The 21,316-nt window shown below is 37.0% G+C and overlaps 1 long non-coding RNA gene across 7 annotated transcripts in view; it reads left to right on the plus strand.

Annotated features, from left to right (window-relative positions):
- Window positions 1-21,316, plus strand: part of LOC144287871 (uncharacterized) — a 97,299-nt gene that overhangs the window by 46,472 nt on the left and 29,511 nt on the right. Inside the window, exons 4-6 of one of the 7 annotated variants that reach the window (XR_013355673.1) lie at window positions 2,590-2,762; window positions 4,550-4,706; window positions 9,494-9,628. The exons of 1 other annotated variant lie outside the window; for it this stretch is intronic. This is a non-coding gene — a long non-coding RNA (uncharacterized LOC144287871). Of the gene's footprint in view, window positions 1-138; window positions 343-550; window positions 688-2,589; window positions 2,763-4,549; window positions 4,707-9,493; window positions 9,629-21,316 lie in introns of those variants that run through there. 5 more of the 7 variants (XR_013355674.1, XR_013355677.1, XR_013355671.1 and 2 more) reach the window with 5 other exon arrangements.

A 21,316-nucleotide genomic window follows, 5' to 3' on the forward strand; every position in this document is an offset into this window, starting at 1 on the left:
AGCCTGGTGTGGGACTCCTGGATGCCTGAAACCAAGTCTGCGTACAAATATGCATTACCTGTACCTTCCTCCCAAGGTTTTTTTTTTTTTTTTCCCCAAGGGGGTTTTATTAGAATGCTATATGGACACAAAGTATAGACTCCTCTTTTCACAGGAAAACTTTGATCAGTAGGAAGGAGAGACTGAAGTTTGAGGACTCTGGTGTTGGAAGCTACAGCAGCTGAGTGGTTGAAGATCTGAAGCCCAGATGATTTTGCTGGATGTCAGGGAATGAAATATTTTAGCAACATGTGGAAACTAGAAGAGCAGGAATTTACTGTTTGAAAGCTTGTTGGTCATGGTGTAAGTTTATGTAAACTGGATGGAGACATTTTGTACCTTGACCTATAAACCTGGGCATGACGTTGCTGTTCTAGGAACTCTACTCTTAGTGGCAGGTGGGGATGACCACTTGTGTTTGCTGAAAGGGTGCTAACTAACCTTTTGTCCTCTTCTCTCCTCGTTTATGATGAAAACGACCCTTTCCAAATTTGGGTGAGATGTTTACCAGTTTGTATTACTGCATTCCATCAGGCGAAGGCCAACTTACATCTCAAATTTGATTGAAACTGGAAAGACTATACCCTTCGTTCAGCCTATGAACAAAATGTCTGACATCTAAGAGGAAAAATACATTTATTGATTGTTTTCTTTATGTTGGTTACTTTGCAAAGCGCTTTCATATGCAGTTGGTGGTGGCTGTGAGGGTACATCTCTCTGATCTCCTTTCCCAGGGAGTGCAACCATCTGGCTCCAGCTGCTGTGCTCTGAAATCTGTCACTAGGTTTGTATAGAGGCTGAAAGGGTCTGGTCACCAATTCCAGTGTGTGTGTGGGGGAAGGTTTCCCCACACCACCAAGCAATTCTCAGACACCAGCTGGGTGTCCTACAACTCAACTCAATTCTGACACTCCCTACCTGGAGATAGCATCAGATCCCACAGGCTAAGGACTAGGTCCTCCAAGCGTGTTCCCCTACCACCCACTCCAACTTTAGACACTAGTCGTAAGTCCAGGCTCTTACCTGTACTTCTGACCAACTGGTGATAAATTAGAGGTTCCAACGACTGCCTTCTTATGTTTGATTAATTTGTTAGAGTGGCCCATAGAACTCAGAGAAACATTTTACTTACTAGGTCATTGGTTTATTATAAAAAGCTGGAATTCAGGAACAGACAGATGGGGGAGATGCAGGGCAAAGTGAAGGACACAGAGCTTCCATGCCCTCTCCAGGCAGGCCACTTTCCCTGAGTCTCCACTTGTTTATCAACCCAGAAGCGCTAAACCCTGTCCTTTTCGGTTTCTAATGGAGGCTTCGTTTAATAAGCATAATTGATGAGATCATTGGCCATTGGCAACCGATCTCAATCTCCAGCCCCCTTCTCTTCCCTGGAGGTGTGGGACTGAAAGTTGGTTGGTTGGGACCCTGCCACCAACCTTAGGTGACCCAGGGACGGTCCAAAAGTCATCTTATTTACATAACGAAAGACACCTTTATGATTTGCATCACTTAGTAAATTCCAAGGATTTTAGGGGTTGGTACCAGGGACAAAGACCAAATATGTATTTCTTTTTATAAATCACAATATCACAAGGCCACTCTTCCCATGGGCTGCTCCTCACCAACAACTGAGCATGGAAGGGCTGCCAAGGCAGCTCTGTTTATGGGAGATGAGATGGAGAGTTCTCCCCATCGGTGTTGCTGAACTTGCTTAGAACTACCACCAAAACTCTTTCCACTCACCTTTTCTTCTTTCCCTCTCTTCTTCACAGGGTCTGTACTGAGTTTGGATCTGATGCCTCTCTCAGCCTCCACCTGTTCTAACCTCACTTTACCTCAGATATCTTTCCCCTAATGAACTTCTCTGATGCCTGCTTCTTGGAGGATCTGCATCATCACATTGTCTAATTCATTCATCCCAATCATATGAGCTATTGAGGACAATAAGAATTTGAGCCTCAGGGATTTTGAAGTACTTATTTAGGGTGACCTGCTAGGGGTGGCAAGCTTCAAACCCATCTCTGGATCCTCCCCTGGTCTCTTGACTCTTCTTATGGTACCACACTGTCTAGGACATCTGGCTGTACCCGTCACTACTTTATGTGCTACTTTGCTTGTTGATAAGTTCTATTGTAAAAAAGGGACTAGATAAAAATTAGCCTAAAGCTCTCTGCTAAAAGAAAAGAAAAAGATCTGGAAGGCAAGTTGTTAATATAAAACGTTCGCCCTTTTCCTAGAATAACTTACAGTATAAGCTTCCCTGTATGTGTCACTGACAGGGAGCTGTCTGGCTACATGAATCTGTTGTTTTTCTTTCTTTTTTTTTTTTTCCTCCTTACACCTCGTTTTAGGTAAATCAGAGCTGCAAGTGCTGTATCTATTTTTCACAGATAACATGTGAATTTGTGACATTCCCTGTGGAGTTGGAGGTCTAGGAACCTATGAAGAGATCACAACGAAACACAAGCATTATGTTGCCAAAGTGCTAGAGTGATTATTGTCTGGAAGTCTTAGCATTATTTAAAAGACATCTCTTCTCATTTGGATCAGGCAGCCGTGTGTTTTCTGAAGACAAGAAGGCCTTTCAATAAAAGCTAGTACAGAGTGGGGCTGCGGGCTGCTTGCATTGCGGTGGAGGCCAGAAGCAGAAGCCGAGGTAGCTGCTTCAGGGAAGCTCCGGCAAGTCTAACGGGTTCCTAATGAATGGAGGACCCAGTGGGGAGGTGAGGAAAACAAAAGGAGACTTTTACTTTTTTTCACCCCCCTGCCCACCACTTTTTCAATCTGGGAAAGACAAGTATAATGTATTGCAATTCATTCCCAGACCTGGTGAAAAGTTCAAGAAGACAGGGAGCCCAAGGACCTTCACCTGAATGGCTTTTTGAAAGGTGCTGTGTGCAGGTCTTTGGTGCCGGGAGAACACTGACTCATTTCCCTCGTTGCTTTGCACTGCACCTTTCAAATGTGATTTAGAAAATGCATTCTTCTCAGAGCTGTGCCACTGGTGTGGCTGTTACACACGGGGGTATAGATGCCTGCCACCTATCCATTCTCTGTCTCTCTGGTCAAGGCCCCAAACAAGGGCAGGTCCCTGACTGTTGCCTGATTCATTTCCCCACATGAGTCTACCACAGAATCTAAGCTCATAGATGGAGCCCCCCTTCACATAACCCCCCCCCCCCCGCTGCCATATTGGTCTCCTGCCTCAACATTCCTTTTCACTGGGTAGTGTTCTGCTTGACTCTCCATTCATCTCTCATGGCTTCTTTCCATCAAAACAAAAGTGCTTTCCCTCCTAGAAACTTCCATGCTCCCTGTGCCACATGCCTTTGCCCATGGTGTTTTTTCTGCCAGCAGTGTCCTGTGCCCCTTGCTAACTCCTACACTCTGCCCATTTGGTGCATGTCTAATTCCACTAAGATGGGGTTCAAATGAAATCTCAGTGAAGCCTTCCATGACCTCTCCAAACTCGATTAATTACTTTATTCTCTGCCTATGTCAGAAATTTTGTTTAGCTGAGATTAATTTTCCTTCTCTGTGAAGATACAGATTCAAATTCAATAAATTTTCTCTGAGTGATGATGAAGTGCCTAGCACTGGAATGATCACTTTCATATGTAGCATTTTTTGAATTTCTATTTGATGAAAAGTCCAGAGATTATGGGTAGTACGGATTGAGATGGGCTAGCATGGTACTCTGAAATTACTACTGACTCTTCAGAAGAAGGATGAGTATACATATGAGGAGCAATTTTGGTCACTTTTAGTTTGATTAAAACAAAACAAAACAAAACAAAACAAAACAAAATCTTTGTTATTTGAGGTCTACAATTTCCCCAGAACTTTTGGAAAAGTGTTCTATAAAATTGTGAACTCCCCTTCCAGTGACATCTTCCACATCAGGGTACATATTAATTATCTCTGTAGATCTCTTTGGAAGCTGCATTATGTTATCACACTTGGGAGCTCTGGGGGCCTCCAGACTCCCTGGGTGTTAGCAAGGTGGGCCCTGCCTGGTTCCATTCTGCATGGCCACTTGAGCCAGGAGCAACCCAATCTTAGTCACTCCTTCCTGTAAGCTTTAAGTAACACCCAACATATCTACATAATACAAGAAGTATCACTATTTAATGTGCATAGGATTTTTAACATACAAATTACATTCTGCTCCAAGCCATGAGGGGTAGGCAATCAGCTCCATGAAATGATTAACAGTCTGAGAAATAGCTTTTCTTTTGCATTAGTATCACTGTAAAAAACATTCCTTTTGAAGTTGACAATTCTGCTTTTAGTTGAAAACATAGACCACACATTGGTAAACTACAGCCTATGAGCCAAATTCATTCTGTTGCTGGTTTTCAAACATAAAGTTTTATTGGAACACAGCCAGGCTATTTTTTTCCATATTGCTTGTGATGGCTTTCATATTATAACAACAGAGTTATATAACACTCCAGAGAAGTTGTATAGCCCACAGAGACTAAAATATTTACTACTTGGTCTTTTGCAGAAAACGTTTGTTGACCCCTGACATAGCAATCCAAGACTCGGCCAGAAATCATACATGCAAATTCTCCAATAACTAGTTCTTATCAAAACCTGATCGTGAGAATATTTTTGTCTCAGATCTTCATATGGAGAAAGTTATGCTTGCTCCTGAGCTACTGGTGCGTGAGTTTGGAATCTCCTGGACACTCTACTCCAATCCTAGGATGGAATGTACTTCTCTTTTAGTTTTTATTACCAGGACTTCCTGAAGCAAAATTACAGCCCTTCTCTGTAGGATGTTCTTACCTTTACTCACTTTCAGCTTTACCTCTCTTAAATGCTCTTTGCTATGATTTCCTATTAATTTTTGTCTTATGGCCTTCTACTTATATAATTTATGGCAAAAGATTAAGTATAAATGAATACATAAGTAATACGTACTCTTTGCACTTCCATAGTCTGCTGTCTAGCATTAGCTGCTTATATGTTAGCTTCTACTTCCTAGATCAAAAACTCTGGGGGTTACTGACTGTGTCACAAGTGCTTTGCACATGGAACAGACCCAATAAATGCATAGAAGTTTTTGTTGCTTGTTTTTGTTTTCTTTGGTAGCAAGCTAGTTTGAGGAAATGTTTCAGAGATCAGCATATCTTCAACTTTAATTAATTAGCTCCTGTTGGTATAAATAATAGTCTCTGCAAGATGCTAATGTTGATTCCTTGGTTGAGACATTTACTTAGTTTTCATGCTTGTATTAATAAAAATAATGACAATAATTTTACTATTTATTAATGTCTAGTATTATCTGATGCATCAGTGTACATTGTTGAACTTATTTCTCATAGTAATGTGTGCTAGGCCTCTATAGTCCCACTTAATAAGTGTGAAATGATTCAGATACAACATACCTTGCTTGGAGGGAATGTATGGGGTTCTGGCCACAGTTGCTTGCAGGATTTTGGCAGGTGATGTGAGTGTAAGAAGCAGGTGGGTGTAACTGCGGAGTGTGGAATGGTGGGCACCAGTGAGCATGTGCTTTGTCTGAAGGGGCAGCTGCTGCTCAGCCTCAGCTAGCTGCTGCCATGCTGCAATATCAGCTCACTGTTGCATGACTTCCCAATTTTTCAGAAACCAGAAATCCAGACTTTCAGTGAGATGTCTTCATTTCAAAAACACTGTTTGGGCATAATGAAATGGACTGTGGGCCAGGTCTGGCACCTGCACCACGTGTCTTCAGATGCTTGGTTAAGACCACAGGGGTAGGGGTGAATTGATTGTTTCTGAATCATGATTCTAGCACATTCTGTGTTACTTTGAGCATTGGAACCTCTCTAAGACTCAGCTTCCATCACATGAGGCCCATGGTAGTATTGATTTATAACTAACAAGTCCAGGACACTTAAATGCCAGTGTCAGACATCCTGTGACAACAAAAATGTTGAATTCAATTATATTTTGACTTCTTGATGGGTTTTGCTGAAGTGTTTATTTAGCCCATGCCTGTCATATAGAACATAATCATTAAATAATTATGTACTTTAATGATTATGGCTTAAGGACACATAGCTAGTAATTTCATAGCTAGGATTTGTAACCAGTCTTCATAGTGGCAAAGCCACATTCTTTTCCTTTAAAGCAATCCTGTTTCTGAAAGAATTCAGTGTATTGTTTGCTCTAACTCTAATTTTCCAGTTGTTTATCACAATAGAAGCAGACCAACAACTTAGAAGCAAGGAGTTTCTGCATTTCACTAGTAGACCTGGAGATGCTGTCTTGTAAATGAGCAAGCGTAGCTGTAGGTGTCAAAGGTAATAAGCAATATTGAATAGGAGGAAGGGTTTCACTGGGGCAAAAGGGGTAGCCAAACATGAAGTTCAGCTGATAACTACCTCTTTGCCTGTATCCTTTCATTAAACTGATATTTTTACTAAGGAAAGTGGGGAGTATAGTAATAGAATATTTTCCCTAATAAGATTTTTTAAATAGGAAACTTCATATACACTATTTACAATGATTTTTTTTTGTCCTGAAAGATTTGGGTAAAACAGTATCTTGGCATATAGTAGCAGCACAGAACATAGGACTGGATTTGGAAATGGCGGATACAAGTTCTACTCTCAGTTTTGCATGTAAATAACCATGTGATTATAGGCAAACCACTGCTTGTATGATGATTGGACATTGTAAACCTAAACTACCAAGAGTGAGAATATTTGTGGAAGTCCTTTGTTTCTAGATAAAACTACAGTATTATCATTATAGTTATTTTTATATACAATGATAATGGCATAGAGCACACATGAAATTAAAACACTGCTATAGAATTTAACATTTTCAATGACTTCAATAATAGAGAGACACACTTTCAATTCTATTCATTTTGATTTTGGCCTCACACAAATAGATAAGCTGAGGTGGTTTGTGTCCTTTTTGTTTATGCTTTCCTCTGAAAAGTGAGAGCAATTTTGCTGACAAGAATGAGAATGAAGACGAAGGGCTTGAGGAGAGAAAAAAAGTTTGGAATAAGTAACATAAGAAATGTAAATGGAGATGATTGGTATACATGAACGGAATGTTAAATAGACTGAAAACCCTGTTATGTATAACTTATTTGGCTTAGTTGATTTCTTTTGTTTCACTATTACTACTATTTTCACTATTACTACTACTATTGTTTCACTATTATTGCTGGATAACAGTATCTAGTACTCTGGACACAGGAGCAGAGAGACAATATGTTTGTTTATTTAGCCCATAATTGTTCATATGAGACTGTTAATTATCTAGAGGAATTCAAGGAAAGGAGAAAAGGGTAAACATATTGAGAGTTTTGGAGATAGGATTATTTGCTTGATAGATGATGTGTTTCAGAAATAATGGCAAGGGAAACGAGGAATGAAGGTCCAAAGGAGACTGTCTCTTGTAGAGAATATGTATATCCTTTTACAGTAATTTTTCTGTGAGGCTTGTGAGTGTTAAACTCTTAGTCTCTGATGTCTGAAGATGTCTTTAGTGTGCTGGTTATGACAGTGTAGCTGGGTGTAAAACTGCCGATTTACTTATTTTTTCCTTAAAATTAAGGAAAGCCACTTTAGTCTGGCATATATTCTTGCTAAGGGAAAATCTACTGTCTAATTATCATTCTTTCACTGATAGTTTGTTTTTTTCCTCTGGTAGCTTTTAAGATTTTACTGTTATCTCTGATATTCTGCAGCTTTCCTATTATGTCACTAGACATGGGGTTATTTTTATTTATCTTAGGACTCAGGTATTTCTTCAATTTTGGAAAATTCTTAACTATATTCCTTTAAATATTGTTCTTCTGACATCTTTTTTTTAATGCCTATATGTGTTTAAGACCCTCATTCTATCCTTTTTGAAATTGTTTTTTTGTCCATGATTTATTAAAAGCAATTTCCCCAATATTATTTTTTTTCAGTGAATTATGTCTTGTTTAGATATTATCTCATATTTTGGGCTTTAAAATAAATTTTCATGCTAAATTTTTAAAAATCCTAAGATTTTTAACATTATTTCTATATCGATTTCTTTTTATTTCTGATTTTATTTTATATATATATACATTTTCATTTCTAAACTGTTTGAAAAGCTAATAACGCACATATGTATAACTCAGTTGTCCCAAATCAAATACCTTTATAACTCCTATGAAGATTGAGAAATATGGGATGCCTGGGTGGCTCAGCGGTTTAGTGCCTGCCTTCAGCTCAGGGCCTGATCCTGGAGTCCCGAGATCGAGTCGCACATCGGGCTCCCTGCATGGAGCCTGCTTCTCCCTCTGCCTGTGTCTCTGCCTCTCTATCTCTCTGTGTCTCTCATGAATAAATAAATAAAATCTTAAAAAAAAGAAGATTGAGAAATAAAACATGCCAGCATCCCCTTTTAGGTCACTTCCTAATCATTATCCTCTCACTTCTCTACAAAGATAACCAGTATCTTGAATTCTGACAGTGTCATGTATATTACCTGTTTTTGAAGTTTATATAATTGAAATCATAAAGTATATATTTTTTTGGACCTTGTTTCTTTCCCTCAATATCATTTTTGTATAATTATTCTATCTTATTTATGTATTTTCATTGCTATTTAGTATTTAATTGTATTGGTATTATGCATTCTGATGTTAAGGGACATTTTGTTTTCTTCCAGTCAGGATTTATAATGAATAATATTACTATAATCATTCTTGCATATACCTTCTTGGTGCACGTGGCATACATTTCTGTTATATAAATATGTAGAAATGGAATTGCTAGCTTAAATTATATGCATTATCTTCAGCTTTAGTAGACAATACGAAATTGTTTACCAAAGTTATTTTATGAATTTACAATTCTACTAGCAATATATGAGAGTTCTTATTGCTCCATATCCTTGCTAACACTTGGTATTAGTTGTTTTTAGTTTTAACCATTTGGTAACTGTACTGTGGTACCTCATTGTGAGGTTGGCATCTTTATATAAATCTATTGATTCTTTGGATACCCTTTTTAAAGAATACTTGTTTCAGTGTCCTGCCTCTTTTTTATTGGATTATCTGTATGTTCCCTAATTGACTTTTAAGAGTTTTTATATATTTTGGATATAAGCTCTTTTTTTGGTTAAGTTGTTGAAAATATTTTCTTCCATGATGTGGCTTACCTATTAACACTTTAAAAAAAAGATTTTATTTATTTTAAAGAGAGAAAGAATGTGTGAGCACATGAGCTGATGGAGGAACAGAGGGACAGGGACAAGCAGACTCCATAATGAGTGTAGAGCCTGGTGTGGGACAAGATCTTGTAAACCTAAGATTATGATCTGAGCCAAAATCAAGAACCAGTTGCTTAACTGACTGAACCACCCATGTGCTGCTTTTAGCATTCTTGACAGTGCTTTTTCTTCCTTCAATTAACAGGAATTCTTAACTTTAATATAATAATATTTATCATCCATTTCTTTATAGACTTAAGAAATCTTTGCCTTTCCTACATCACAAAAAGATCCTACACTTAATGGAATATTACTCAGCCATTAGAAATGATGAATACCCACCATTGCTTCAACGTGGATGGAACTGGAGGGTATTATGCTGAGTGAAGTAAGTCAATCCGAGAAGGACAAACATTATATGCTTTCATTCATTTGGGGAATATAAAAGATGGTTAAAGGGATTGGAAGGGAAGAGAGAGAAAATGAGTGGGAAATATCAGTGAGGGTGACAGAACATGAGAAACTCCTAACTCTGGGAAATGAACAAGGGGTAGTGGAAGGGGAGGTAAGCAAGGGGTTGGGGTGACTGGGTGACGGGCACTGAGGGGGGCACTAGACGGGGTGAGCACTGGGTGTTATGCTATATGTTGGCAAATTGAACTCCAATAAAAAATATACAAAAAATCCTACACTTATTATTATTATTAATTATTATTATTATCAGTCATTCACATAAATATCTATAAACCATTTGGGATCTTGCTTATCGTATCATGTAGAGATAATTTTCTCTCTGTGAACATTCAGTTATGCCAGCAACATTTATTAAACAACTATTCTTTTTCTATTGCTCTGCAGTGGCACCTTTATTATAGATCATTGTTTATACATATAGAAATCTGTTTCTGGGCTATTTTCTACAGTTGGTCTATTTGTTCACCACATGTGTCACTGATATACCATCTTAATTTTACACCTTTAGAATAATTATTGATAACCAATAGAGCAAACCTTTTTTCTTTTTTCTTTTTACCTTGGTTGTTCTTGGACTTTTGCATTTCCAATTATAAATTTAATAATAATTTTAAAAATCAGCTTGTCAAATTAAACAAACACACACACACAAAGCTGTTGGGATATTGAAATTAGGTTGGGTCTATAGATCATTTTAGGGAGAATTGACATCTTTATGATATTGACTCTTCAGTTGATCAAGAATTATCTATCCTATAGGCATTTAGATTTTTGAAATTTCTTCCAATATTATTTTATAATTTTCTGTTTAGAGATTTTTTATTGTTATATTTATTTCTAGGTATTTGATATATTTTAGTATTAATGTAAATGATATTTTTTAAAAATTATTTTTTGTGTCTCTAGTGTATACAGATTCAATTGATTATTGTAAATTAACCTTTACCCAGGAAATTTATTTTTTTCTCAAAATTTTCAAACATACAAAAACTAGAATTGTGTAATAAACCTCCATGTGTCCATTACTCAGCTTTAACAATTGTGATCATTTTTTAAATCTCCTAACCTCATATTTAATTCTAACAATTTTCTACAGATTCTTTTGGACTTTCTATGTACATCATCATACAACTGGCAAATAATGACAACTTTATTTCTTCTTTCCCAAGTTTATTTATTTGCTTACTTCCTGGCTCCTTAAGACCCATGAGAAAAATGCTGACAAGAAATCATGATAGCTTCTTACCATGTTTATGAACCTGACCATGCTTTTTTTCTTTTTAAGATTTTATTTTTATTTGAGAGAGAAAGTGAGAGAGAGAGAGACAGAGAGAGAGTACGAGAGAGCATATGCTTTTTTATTTTCATCAAATGATGCATAGGAAAGAGCTTCTTGTATATCTGAGTGTCATAGGGACCAATGTTTTAACTAAGTTAAGACATATTTATTCTTAAATATTTACATAACTTGAGAAGAGCTAGTCATAACTGTACAAATTCACAACTGGAAAAAAACACTAAAGTCACATCATTATGTAGTTCCCATATTTACATGTAGTTGCACATTTAAACTTAATTTATGGCATTTACTTTATGGTTACTAAAGTAGTTTAAAAAGTCTAATCAAAAAGATAAGATGTAGGCATCCAGAAATTTATATATTTATTTATTTTATAGTTTGTGAAATGCCTCTAATTGGTTTATGCAGGGAACAAATTTCTACTCTGACAGGAACCTCCTTTTCAGTGCGCTTTATAGTTCTCATCTGCAACAGGCAATAGCAAATACAAAAGAATTTTTAACTATGAGAATTGAATGGTAAAAAAAATTAACAGTTTATTAGATGATATTTTATTTAACAACCTAGGAAGTTCACAGCCATTTGCAGTTCCAGTGTAATTTTAAGTACAATTGGGAATTTGGCATTCTCAGTGGAGCTGTTAGTCTGGCAAATTTCGTAGGTGAAATAAGTACATTTAATAGCGCATGTGAAGGGATTGTTCTAAAATGAACTTTGATGGCTCCGTTTTCCACAACTGAACTGGGTCACTCAACATGGCTCTTATTGTTCCTGATGTTGGGATATAGTCTTTTTTTTTTTTTTTTTACAATAGATTTATGACTGTCAGAAGACATCAACTCGACATACATGGCATCACAGCCCTTCATACCTCCGTAGAATTTTTTCTCTCTGTCTGTTATGTTCTTGTGAAAGTCTGTTTCATTGCCCTAGAAAATTCAATAGTTTCTTGTCAGAAATTAGATTTGGGGGTCACTTTAGCAGCAAGATGGAGAAGAACAAACTGGAGGCAAACAAGAATGGAGACAGAGCCACTATATAAATCTTGGGAATGGAGCCAGTGCCATGAAGTGGAGAAGGGAACCACAGTCTTCTAAATCAGCAGGCTGAACTAGAGACCTCTGGATCTGTTTCCTGACTCAGAAATCTGAGGACTGTGTGTGTAAAGCTACACTGACAATCAGGAGGGCAGATACTGATTCAACCAAAGATGCTGATGGATTTTACAATTAAAGATTTAGGGATATTTTCCCCAATGTAATAGAAATTCCTGAGGTGCTTGGATGGGAACCTAGGTATGGTGTGGCAAGATGGGGACAGGATGAGAGGAGATACAGGGTCACAATAAGACACGTGCTGAGCTGGCTACCCTCATGGGGAGAAACTAGCTCTGTATACTTCGAAGGTTTGCAGGAATGATTTGGGAAATGGCAATAAGCCTTTATAAGAAAGGAGAAATATGATGGGGTGGAGGAAAGAAAGAGAGAGAAAGAGAGAGAGAGAGAGAGACCAAAATCAAGGAGTTAAAAAAATAAGTGAATATTTCTGTTAGTCCAAATTCTTCCCCAAATTGAAAGGAGTTATAGATGCCTGACTTGGCCCTGTGGAAATTACCCAATTTATCCAGTGTTGTTCATTCATAATATCTGGGAGTGTAGAAATTGCAGGAATGCAATGACAATGATACTCTTTTCGAAATAACACATAGACTTCTTGCTCCATCAGGTTTGATTTTATGTTTAGTGTATTATGTAACTATTTGGATATTTATATCCTATTACAACTTAAGTAAACCAGAAATGAGAGACCAAGGAGGCATGATCTTATAGCACTCTTTGAAGGAGAGCTTTCTATTCATTCATTCTTTTACTCTTTTCATTCATTCATTCGTTCGTTCATTCATTCATTCATTCATTCATTTATTCATTCACTCACTCTTTCAGCAAATATCTATTAAGGGCTTATTAAGTGCCAGGAAGTAGTCTGAGCCCTCGGAAGCATATCAGTGAGCATTATCATAAAATTCAATTTGTAGGAACCTAGGGTAGTACAAGGAAACAGAAAATGTGCATGTACTTTCTTTCTCGTCTTCCAATAGTGGTAGAAGAATAAGAACTAGGACCAAGTCTTTTAATCACTAGCTTAATGGCCCACCCTTCAACTAATTCAGTTTTGAAGTAAAATATACTGAACAAATGTGTTATTTTACATGTGACTGCTAGGACTTGAGGATACAAAAATAAAGTGGGATTTCTGGTCTTAAGGAACAGATTTGAAGCCAACCAGATAAACAATTACAAACAAATGGCACAGTCGTGGTTCTAATAGAGCTTAATACAGGGAACTCTGGAGCACAAAGTAAATTCAGTTCCCTGCCCCAGGTGGGATAGAGAGGCTTCTAGAGAGGACCTCCCAGCTGGTTCTGGAAGGAATCAGAAATAGCTGGCATTGTTGATGGAGGTAGTGGCATCCAGGTTGGGGAGGAGAATGTACAAACATGTTCCCTAACACAACACTGGTGCTGGCATCTTGTTACAGTCTCCTTCAGACCTTTCTGGAATTAGCTTCTTTTTTGACATACTGGAGGGTTATTTTCTTCACCAAGCTCCCTTGCCTGGCAGAAGGCAGAACAGTGATCAACTTTGGGAAGTGATCACTGACTGGTGAAGATGTGCACTGACGGGAAGAAGTAAGAGGGAGACTTCTGGGGTGCTGGAATGTTCTGGGTCTTGATCTGGTTGTTGGTTGCAGGACTGTATACACATGCAAGATTCTTTTGAGCTATACTCTAAATAGAGCTGTGCATTTTACTAAATGCATGCTAGACTTCAGTGAAGCAAGGAAAAAAGCCCCCAGCCTGAATAATCTCACTCTTGTCATTCCTATGATACTACTTTTCATATGATACTATTTAGCACTTGGCACCAAATATATTCTGGAGTTTTTAAAAAATTATTTATTCATGAGAGACAGAGAGAGAGAGAGAGAGAGAGAGGCAGAGGGAGAAGCAGGCTCCATGCAGGGAACCCAATGGAGGACCGGATCCTGGGTCTCCAGGATCAGGCCCTGGGCTGAAGGCGGCGTTGAACTGCTGAGCCGCCCAGGCTGCCCTATGCTGGAGTTTTTTGTTGTTATCGATTTTTTAAATTCTCTGCTTATTTTCTGTATGAGAATCTTTTCAGAAACCAGATTACAAATGCCATTCAAAATTTGATTTTGTCCTGGGCTCCTACTTGTCCTCTGATAGGGAATCTCCAACAGTCTTAGACTGAACATACCTGGACCCATACACAGGGTACAATTCTTTTAATAGTGCTTTAGAGGCTTCCTTGGTATATAACTGTGGAGCATGTGCTTTTTCTCTTTGGGTGCATTTTAGAAGGGGATACTTCTACTATATCTCTTATTGTGTCTGGGAGAGTAAGCTGTGTGCACAGTCTGCATATTCAATAAATATTGCCAAGAGGGGAGGAGTGTGAAGAAATTCAGAAAATATTTGTTTCTATTTTGATTTATGAGTTTTGAGAAGAGAGAAGGACCTAAACTTAAAGTGTATTTCTTCCCAATCCTTTACACGGACTAAAAGAGGAGAAGAAATAAAACAATCCTGAAGGTTGATTGAGGGATAAAACGCCCACAGAACAAATTTGACTTATTCAAGTTTTATGAATCTCCAAATAGCAGGTTTAAGTAGATTTGCCAGAGCTTAGAGATACGTGTCTGCCAAGCAAAATAACTTTTTAAAGAAAAGAGTTCTTTGCATTTTCTCAGGTCAGAAATCAAGTTTGTAGCTTAGCTCTTGGAAAATATCAGGTGAAAAAGAAAAGAAAATATGCCATTTATTTAGTGATTGTAGAACACCTTCTGTGAGAGACCTAATCTCAGGTAAAGCAACTCTTGGGTCAGATGAAGCTCCATGTGAGGGTAATGCCAGCTAAGCCTGGATTCTTTTCATGTTACTCAGATAGGGTAATATTTGATGCTTGCTAGTGCAAACTTCATTGAATACTTTAACAACCCTTCAACAAAACTGTATTATAAACATTAAACTTGCTAAGGGACTAGATTTTAAGTGTTTCCAACACTAGAAGAAATGATAATTATGTAAAGTGATAGAGGTGCTAGCTAACACTACTGTGGCAATCATATTGCAAGACAAAAATATTAACTCAATATGTGGGACATCTTAAACATACATAGTATTGTATGTCATATACAACACCGAATAAAGAACAAATCAAGTCAAACCACCACCACCATTACCACCATCTAGGGCTTGCCCTCCTCTTGTGACCTCTGTTCCCAATTCTCTTTTCTTCCCACAAGGGCTAACAGTCACCTCACAATGGCTCTGTGGTCCAAGATCCCTCATATGGATCCTCACCTTAGGCTGTGCCACATCCTACAGCAACGCTTGGTCTCACCATGTCCATCTTTAGTCCTTTTATCTTGGGCTTCTGACCTCTGTCACCCAAAGATTACTTGTTAATTCCAGAACCAAATTGTGTTATTTATTTATTTATTTATTTATTTATTTATTTATTTATTTATTTTTCAAATTGTGTTTATTGATACAATTTTGCTAGTGGGAGATGTTATTATACTGCAATGCCTCCTTTTATTACTCAAATAATGAAAATTATTTCATTACTCAAATGTGCATTAAAATGCTTTGATATAAAAAATTGAGAAAACACAGTAAGTAGTCATGCTTGAGAGAATGAAAGCATTCATAATCTTTTTACCTAGTAACTACCATTAACATACATATATGTGTGCACACACATATACACATATACATAATATTTTTGTCTTTTTAATTTAAATAATACTTGATTAAAAATATTTCCATCTCCATAAACATATTTCCAAAACATTATTATTTGTGGCTAGGAAATTTTTATTTTTAAAAGAAAACACTATTTATTTAATAGTCTCTAACCAGTGGATATATAATTCCTATGCTTTTTTTTCCTACTGAACCAATCCTGCAAACATATGTACCTATTAATGATTTTCTTAGGAAACTTCTTAGACCTAGGATCTCCAGGCCAAACATATGCATAAAAGACTCCTAATCACTTTTTCAGCTAGTTTATCTTTATTATTAAAGAAAAAGCAATGTATACCCATTGTAAAATTTCAAATATTATACAATGAAAAGTAGATTCTTCTTTTACCCAAGACTCTTACTTCTCCCCTAGGCAACCACTGTTAAGCATTTCTTTTGGTACCTTCAGGAAATAGTCTGTGTAAGCAAGTACATGTAGTATGTATTTTTTTTTTTTTTTACAAATGGATGTATATGCTTTATTCTCTACCTATATTTTATAAAATTAAAATACATTTGGAGCCTCTTTCAGTTTAGAACACATAGATCTAACTCATGATTCTTTCCTGGCCACATAGTAATAATGGTATGAATGTATCACATGGATGAATGAATGATGGTATGAATGTATGAATGTATCAAAAAGTATCAAATTTGATAAAGTCAGTGTTTTATTAATGTATTTAGGCTATTTTTTTTTCATTTGTTAGGACAAATACAGCAACAACACTTTCATACATCTGGATTTTTGCACATATGTGAGTGTTGACAAATTCTTACAAGTAGAATTTTAAGGCTTTGAATACATATGCCCAAACTGTCCCCTATTAAGGAATACATTGATATTATTATAAGGGGGAAAAAGGACAGTCCCTTCCTCTCTCCCTCTTTTATTTACAAAAACCCTTTACCTAAAGGAGCCATATTTAAGTTCTAAGGACATACTGTAAAGCTACTGTAGTAGCTCAATAAGTTTTTGTTGAAAGAATGAGTCAATTCTGTCAAGCAACAGAAGTTTCTAGAAATCCCAGTATAATAGTTCACTTGTCACAAGTTTTGTACTATTGTCTTGTGTTTTTCACCCTCTGAATTAAAGAAGGAGTTTTAAATTTATGGTTCAAGGATGAGCTTCAGAGGGTGTGTGATGAGCTTCCAGGCCAAGTCTGGGATACATGTATGAATGTGCCTTTTGAGAGGTGAATGGGGAAAAGGAGAAGTTTCCTGGTGTTTGTGGACACAGAATTTTTTCATCTTTTTATTTTCTTACTTTCAAAAATAATTTAGCATAAATTATGCTAAAACAGATGTGGTAAGAATGATTCTTTTAATGTGACTGGCAAAGTAGGTGTGATGTCTTTGACTCTAAATGGATATTAGGCTGGTTAAGCAAAGTGTTGAGTAAACTGTAATGTAGGTGATATTATGATTATAGGGAGCAAAGGAACCCTTACTAGTCAGAACCATGATTTTTCTTTTGGATTTGTGATAATTGCTGGAGAATTCTTGGGGAGCAATAAAGGTGTGTTATTTTCATATTCACTTTAAAAGAGAGATAATCTAACTTACATGATAAAATATTTAAAAATAATTAAAAATTGAATATTGATTGATGACACTTATAGATGATTAAATAAGATTAAGTGTGATGTTTTATAATTTTAAAATGTTTTCTGTGTGATTTTTCTGATATTACAAGAAAAGGATTAGAGAGTGCTAAGTGGATTAATAAAATGGTTTAATTATATTTTTAAATATTTCCCTGTTCGAAGAGAATCTAAGTAACTGATATTTTTTTTGTTTTGTTTTTTTAAAGATTTTATTTATTTATCAATGAGAGACATAGAGAGAGAGAGAGAGGCAGAGACACAGGCAGAGGGAGAAGCAGGATCCACTCAGAGTCCGGTGTGGGACTCGGTCCCGGAACTCCAGGATCACGCCCCGTGGCCAAAGGCAGACACTAAACCACTGAGCCACCCAGGGATCCTCCAGCAACTGATATTTTGAACACCAAATTGTTACACACATGAAACTATGGGGGTACATGGGAAAGTAGGGCATGTTCTTTTTGAAAAGGATCTCTTTAGCATGTGAGAGAAAAATAGCACAGTAATTAATACTCAGTTTAAAGATGGGATAAGAGAAGTGGCAGCTCAATCAATGGGCCTGGAAAGGAGGCTTTTGGATAAAAAATATAATGAGAAGAAATTGCTTTAGAAAGCTGTCTGGAAAAAAATAATAAAGGTAATAGTATGTTATTTTCAGAGTCAGTATTAGCACATGACCCAGATCCCTTCCAAAAAAAAGTCATTCAGGAAGAAAAAAGAAATGGGGCATTTTGACCGAATGAGACTAGACTAGATTTCATGAATAGCCTATGGTTTAGCCTTGAAGCAGAACACTTTCATTCTTTCATGCCTTCAACATTAAGTTAGCAGCTGCTATCCCTTGGTGCTTTGTTAAGGAAGACAGCCTATTGGCAACTCAGGAATGCAAGGCCAGTGGCCTGGTTAAAGCACAGAAAATTTAGTGGTTTGTGGGTTTTTAGAAGGCAAACTAGAAATGGGACAGGTCCTTATAATAACCAATTCTATAATGAATTAAGACTGTGCTTCTCTGCAACCCCACTACACAGGTAGGAAAGATAAGATTCAGAAGGACACCTCGTTCTAACCTCAGATCCCACAGCTTAACTCATGTGAGCCTCATCACTGATGCTCCTCTACACTCTCATTAACCTCTGACCCATGCTGAATGCGCTTCAGGTGAATTGAAATAAAGATTATAATATGAACAAATTACCCTGTTAAATTTTTAAATGTTTACTAGTAGGACATAGGCCAGGGTTACTCACACATAGTAATTAGACATTAAGTGGCTATGTGGTAGCCTATTAACTACAGAACAGACTTGACAAGAGATTGATTTTTAACATTTTTAATTAACAAAGCATGAGCAAGATAAATCTGAAAAGTGAAGAACCACTCGGAGTTGTGAATAGTGAGAAATTTGGAAATAGCAATTCACGGTTTATCCTTTCAAGATATAAAAATGATTCAGCGTGGTTAAATATGTTTCAGTTTTTAATATTTTCTTATCAGGAGTGAAAAACTCACATTGATGATTGCCCAGGTATACTGTATGTTCAGATGTAAAATTTATAGTAAATACTTAAAATGTTATATTATGGATTTGATGGATGAACAACTAAGGAATGATAGAGCTCTCCTATGGGCAACTTTTAAAGGAAAAGAATGTCTAGTTAGAAAACATTTCTAATATATGAAATAAGCTTTCCAATTGCCCATGGATATTCACTTGTCTGTATTTCTTGTTTTAGCTCAAGTCTTAATATTAGAGATAAGATATAGACTTTATTAAAACATTCACACGCACACCACACACACAGTTCATCAAAGTTATAACAAATTACTCTCAACTGTGACAATAACCACAGTTTCCATTAGCAGAAATTTGAAATGGTTGATATCCAGATATGTATTCATATAATAATTTAAAATAGTTACTATTAAATGAAATTATTCTTTAGATTAAAAATAACAAAAAATAAAGAGGTAATTTCAGAAATTTTTAGAAATCTTAATTTTGAAAGGTAGATAAAAAGAACTTAAAAATGGTTCATTAACATATTAGTAAGTTAGAATTTATAGTTGTTCTCATAAAAATTACTGATTTTTTTTCACACATGTGGGTTACTTTTATGAAGAAACTAAAAATTTGCATGATGCAACTTAGGTTGGTTTCAGAAATACATTGTATGACTTCATCTTTTATTTCCATTCTTCCTTATTGATCTGGGATAGTTTAGCCCGTGTAATGGTTGCTGGATTCATGGTACAGTTTTTGTACTTCGATGACAAATCAAAACTATGACATTTTTTAACTTATATTCTTTGATCGACAAATTTATTTGGGGGAATAAATTTCTCCTTCCCTCCTTTTCTTTCTTTCTTCCTTTCTCCAACTTTTTGAATGGTTTACTCCCTTTGTGTCCATTTCCTTCTAAATAAGTGATGTCCCTTTAGCCTTATCTAATCAAATTAAAAACAATTACTCAGATTATTAAATGGCCTTTTAACAAGAGTAATCTAAAGTCACTTCCAACCTAAAAGTTTGATGTTTAGATGGGTTATCTTTTCTCCCCTTCCTCTGAAGTGACTCATGGATCTGGTGCCATAACCACTCCCACCCGGGAGATGTGGGACACACACTGGCTCTACCAGTCCTGTTGTAGGGTCACTTACTCTGACCCCCAGTTTCTTTCTCTTTCTCTGCCTCTTCCCTTTTCTTTTTTCCTTACGCTTTTCCTTTTGACAAAACCAACCAACCAACCAACCAAACAAAAAACCAGAATGATCCTTAATGACTTGTTAAGCAACAAACCTCTCCTAGGAATTTTGATGCTAATAATGACCCCACCTTTCTGTGAAACAATGAGCTAAATAATCATCTCAGACAGAGGAACCGATAGAAATGAATGTGAAATGTGACAGAGGTCTTAGCCCAAGTTGTGTTGACTGCTGAGATCCAAGGATGTGTGAGCCTGTCAGATGAATTGGTGGAGTGGCCCACCCGAAGTCTCTTTGTGGGAGGTACTAATGGATCTCCAAGGCAGAGAGGGAGCCAGGCAGGAGACACTAGACTCAATAACACCTCAGACTTCCCAGGGGAAGGCTGATTCTCATGATTTCTCAAGTGGCAGTGTCTATCAGCCCACATTCTTCCTCCTCCCTCAGTTGGACTCATGTCTGAGGCTTCTAGTGACCTGTGAGCAGGACCTGTAAGTTTAAACTGAAAGAGCTGTTTGGCCACGTGAAGACTCCTGGGGTGCAGCCACCTGACATAAGGTGTTACACAAGGAGAGAGAAACTTTCTTAACCACTTCAAAAGCTAACAGTCAGCAACTTTGGATCCTCATGGGATCAGGTGTGTTAACAGTGATAGGAGGGGGTTGTGGGGACAGCAGTGCCCAGAGAGTGGTGGGCACAGTGCCTGGCAAATGAAGATGTGCAGAGTGTCAAGGCAGCAGCGGGATGGTGGTCAAGCCAGCAGGTACCACATGGTGAGGGACCAGACTTACTGGTGAGTCAATTATTGACATCCTGAAATATGAGGAGAGAGACTTCGCAGACGTTTGAACCATTGGAGGGAAAAAGCACTGATACTTGGATCATGACTCCAAATTGTCTCTACCTGCTATAAGTGTGGCTCCTGAAGAAACTCATGCTCACAAAGGCAGCAGACAATAACATTGCCATGCCTCAATATTTTAGTCCCCAAACCACTTCCCATTCACTCTGCTCTTTATGAAGATAGGATAATGAGGGCTACAATGAAAAAAATGAGTGGCCATTTTGATAAAGAAGATGATTATAAAGAATGAGGGGAGGAAAAAGCCAGTAGAATTAACAAAGGTAATTAAGGTAGCAAAAGCAAAAGAAGCTGATTTTCAC

Source organism: Canis aureus, chromosome 17 (assembly GCF_053574225.1).
Source record: "Canis aureus isolate CA01 chromosome 17, VMU_Caureus_v.1.0, whole genome shotgun sequence".
NCBI classification, from domain to species: domain Eukaryota; kingdom Metazoa; phylum Chordata; class Mammalia; order Carnivora; family Canidae; genus Canis; species Canis aureus.